Below are 5,285 nucleotides of genomic sequence, written 5' to 3'. Positions count from 1 at the left end.
GTTTGACCATGCTGTTATCAAATAAAGAATAAAAATCGAGGGCCACCGAGCTTATTTTAGTATTAGAACAAATAACATAATATTTACACCATTCCAGAGTTAATTCTGTAGGCAAGTATTTTTTTTTATTTTCACCAAATTAAGTCAGTAGGATTTTGCTATCATGGTATACATTTATACGTTACTTTCTTAATTGATATAGAAAACAGGCATATATGTACATGTATCAGAAATGAAGTTACATGTAATTTGCAATCACCAACTTTATTTCATGAATTCCACTCAGAATATTACACAGAAAGTAGATGTAGATACAGAAACACGGATATCAGGGGACAGGCGCAAGGAAACAGTGATGAGAATCAATGTGTGTATGCCACTATTAACATTCAAACTTTAAACTTGGAAAGCTATATTATATATTTAGTGGGGTGCAAGCTATTATCCATCAAGGCAGTAACATTTAATATCTTCAACATATAATCATAAGGTAGACAGTGCACATATGCCCTTATTTCAAAATTGAGATATCACATTGACATCTTTATTAGACGTAGATGGCATTTTTCATAAAAATGTAACCTGCATAATTAGTACTATTTTGCATAATTATTGGATTTAAATCTCAGCTCTTAGTGGTTAGACTTTTGCTGCATATTGAAGAGTATAGATCAGGATATTCCGTGGATCACCTTTGACCTCCACCCATCTATCTCAGCAACTACAAGGGATAGACATTTGGTTTTTGTTGGATGTTGATGAGTATCGAATCAAATTCTTTCCCTCAACTTTTATTGATGACGTTGGATGACCTTTGATGTACTTACATGAAACTTAGTTGCTGCAAGAGGTACAGCTCTTGTATTTTGTAGCAAGTCACCTAAGACGGCATATACATGTACCGGTACTTTTGTGATTTGTTTTGGATAACCAAAAGGAGTATGGAGTATCGGTTTAGTTTAGTGGCATAGGGATAAGTATGCAACTAAAATCTTATTCCAAATTTTCGAATGACCTTGGATGACCTTTGAGCTACTTTGGTGAATCTATAAGCAACTGCTACAATTCTATTTTTGTAGTATATATAGTCTTTACTAGTTCTTGAGTTTTTAATTAAGGTCGAAGCATGCACACAAATACCGAGAAACCTGGCCATCCGTACTCTGCAGCTTTAGGTATATTTTTAGTATTTACTGCACGCAGAGACTTAGTACACCTATCAATGTTTCCTCCGGGGATGCAGGGGTGGGTGCATGCTAACAGGGGAATTTGACATTTTTGTTTAGCCATGTCAAATTTACCCACCGACAGTCTACAATAATACATATCCAATACCCAAGGATTGGGGAAAATTGAGGCTTACACATAGTTAATTAAGAACTAATAGCAGTCAAAATTCTAGGCACAGTGTGCAAAGCCAGTCTTCTTTCATGTCGCCAACACATGATGTGGCATACTGATACCGTAAAGCAGCCAGAACACATTACATGTTCCAGTTTCAGTACAGCCAGCTTTCACAAAACAGATCAATGAGTTCCGGGACTTCAAGATATTTGAGGACTTCATAGTTTTTAGGAGATGTTGTGTTAAACACAGATAAATTGATAAATTAATAAATAAATAAGTAAATAAATAAAACAAAAACCACATTTTCCAACCAAAACATTAATGCAGGCATGGTATGAAATCAAATTAGCACTTAATGCTGTGCTTCAAAAATTGCTTACAAGTTCTAACGCATGTTAGATGGTTGTAGAGCAATATCACAGCAATGGAATATTCCACAATGTCTGTCAATCTCACTGTCTTATAATGGTTAGTAATGAGATATACATGTAAATATGTAATACTGGAAAGCAAAGTTTTGTAATTTATACAGATGAAAAAAGTCATGATTGCCATTGATCAAGAGAATGAATATCTATCATGGAGAGTGTAAAATCTAAAATCATCCATGTGCTGTGTATTTCTTTGTCCTTCATTGTCACTGTTCATCTAACATCACTTATTAAGCTTCATGCAATGTTGTCTCTGTTCTGATGATTTTTCATACTCTCAGAGCTTTAAAGGGAAATTTAATCTTCAACTGGTTGTCCCTCAGCAAAGATCAGTGATGAGACATTCAGTCTTCCTGGTTCCTATCTGTTTCAAGTGTTTTCTTCTTATCTTTAGGTTACTGTATTCTATATAGGAAACCCAAATTCACAGTCCTGTATTTGCACTGCCAATATCAGCACAAATTTTGAAAGTTTTGTCTAGGTGATATTCGGTGATATCCAAAGGACTGCAAAAGAACAAGTTTCTAGCAGTTTCCATGTCTGAGGTCAGCAGTATGATCAACAATCTACCATCGTCAAATACATGTAATTCAAATTGATTTCCAAGAAGAGTGATACAAGTGTACTAATCTGAGTGTTCTTTGTTTCTCAACTGGGTGAGTTGGTCTTTTGACAGGAATCAATGATACTAGCCACTGCATGTACAATACAACATATCAATTTATCAACTCCATCATACTACAGTATATTCAGGAAATCTTTCACCAAGTTTATTAAGAATAATTTCTCAATAAAATCACCTCAGATATTCTCTGAGTGCTTCACAGCATGCTGTGTTGCTTTTATGTCTTGACCGCTCACAACATATACAGTTGTTATCATTTATTTCATTTTTTTAAAGCCAGACAGAAATTACCTGTTGTACATTTGGAAAGCTTTGAGCTCAGTGGTAACTGGTTGCAGGAGACTGTAGTTAATAATTTCTGTGATTGACAGTTGACGTTAAGATGACTTGGATTAACAGCAGATGACAAGGTCACATCAGGACATTTGTCAAAGAGTTTGTTTTCAGTAACTTATTTGCTTGTTGAAAGTTATATCAGGGAAAAGAAAAGTGTTACACTAGTACTTCTGCTTGAATGTACTTAGCTATGATCTCACATTCTGGGCACTCTTTGGGAGCACATCAAGAAAAACCAAAGTCAAACCAAAGAAACTTGACACCACTGTGGCGCAGTGCAAAAAGTAGTTTGTTTTCACTTTATCAGATAAAAATGTCTTAATTGCCATGGTTACAGTCATAAAATCTTGTCGGCGCCATGGTTACCACATGCATCTGTACTCTGTCTGAATAAACTGTACATTTTATCACATAGAAAACAATTAAGTTTTACAAAACTCTCACAGTGTTTTAGCTGTGACCTGCCATGCTGAATTATGCTTGAAATATCGTCAACAAATGTGTGATATGGTGAAAAAACAGTCAGTTTGAAGGTTAATTTTGTGGTGGGTATATTTTGACAATTCCTGCAATGCACACAAGGTTTTCTGTAGGTCAGTCATTTTGAAAATGTAAGCAATCGAGTGCTATAAAGTATGGCCAAACCTTGGTATGTCTCAAAAAAGGTAAAAGCTAGAAGAAGCTGTATCGGCTATTATATCGAATTCCCCCTGTCCTGGGATATGATTTATGATAACTTCACCTTACACCCTACATTCCCCCGCTGTCTTCTACCATTAAAGAAGAGAGATCCTAAAATAGGAGGTATATTTTTCAGGGCATGCAGGTTCGACATTATAAGTTTACATGGATATTAATAATGAGCTTTGCTTTCAGCTGCTCTAATTACCAGTGTCAGGTTCAATCTGGTTTTACAGTTTCATGTTGTGGTCCACTATGCCTTCCATATTTGATAATCCATTCAATTTCACCAATCTTTTTGTTAATCAATAGTCTTTTCAACGAGAACATTATTTAAAGGTTGCTTTTCATAAAAGTTTGAGCTTGTAATCTGCTCATCTCTAAAACCATCCCTCCTGAAACACTGTCTCTCCCTAAACACTAGCATATCCCTCCACAAACACCATCCCTCCACATACACCATCTCTCCGCAAACACTTGCCCTCCATAAACACCATCTCTCCACAAACACTTGCCCTCCACAAAACACCATCTCTCCACAAACACCATCCCTCCACAAAACTCCAACTCTCAACAAACACCATCCCTCCACAAACACCATCTCTCCGCAAACACTTGCCCTCCACAAACACTTGCCCTCAATAAACACCATCTATCCACACACACTGGCCCTCCACAAACACCATCCCTCCACAAACACTTGCCCTCCATAAACACCATCTCTCCACAAACACTGGCCCTCCGCAAACACCATCCCTTCACAAACACTTGCCCTCCACAAACACCATCTCTCCACAAACACTGGCCATCCACAAACACTTGCCCTCCACAAACACTTGCCCTCCACAAACACAATCTCTCCACAAACACTTGCCCTCCACAAACATCATCTCTCCACAAACACGTGCCCTCGACAAACACCATCCCTCCACAAACACTTGCCCTCCACAAACACTATCTCTCCACAAACACTTGCCCTCCACAAACACCATCTCTCCACAAACATGTGCCCTCCACAAAACACGATCTCTCCACAAACACCATCTCTCCACAAACACTTGCCCTCAATAAACACCATCTATCCACACACACTGGCCTTCCACAAACACCATCCCTCTACAAACACTGGCCATCCACAAACACTTGCCCTCTACAAACACTTGCCCTCCACAAACACAATCTCTCCATAAACACTTGCCCTCCACAAACATCATCTCTCCACAAACACTGGCCCCCTACAAACACCATCCCTTCACAAACACTTGCCCTCCACAAACACCATCTCTCCACAAACACTGGCCATCCCCAAACACTTGCCCTCTACAAACACTTGCCCTCCACAAACACAATCTCTCCATAAACACTTGCCCTCCACAAACATTATCTCTCCACAAACACGTGCCCTCCACAAACACCATCCGTCCACAAACACGTGCCCTCCACAAACACTGGCCATCCACAAACACTTGCCCTCCACAAACATCATCTCTCCACAAACACATGCCCTCCAAAAAACACCTTCTCTCCAAAACCACAATCCCTCCACAAACACCATCTCTCCGCAAACACTTGCCCTCCACAAACACCATCTCTCCACAATCACTTGCCCTCAATAAACACCATCTATCCACACTCACTGGCCTTCCACAAACACCATTCCTCCACAAACACTTGCCCTCCGCAAACACCATCCCTCCACAAACACTTGCCCTCCACAAACACCATCTCTCCACAAACACCATCTATCCACACACACTGGCCCTCCACAAACACAATCCCCGCACAAACACTTGCCCTCCACAAACACCATCTCTCCACAAACACTGGCCATCCACAAACACTTGCCCTCCACAAACACCATCTCT

The sequence above is a fragment of the Ptychodera flava genome, chromosome 16, assembly GCF_041260155.1.
Source record: "Ptychodera flava strain L36383 chromosome 16, AS_Pfla_20210202, whole genome shotgun sequence".
NCBI lineage: Eukaryota > Metazoa > Hemichordata > Enteropneusta > Ptychoderidae > Ptychodera > Ptychodera flava.
The sequence above is the reverse complement of the archived record's forward strand: the minus strand, read 5'-3'. Positions refer to the sequence as shown.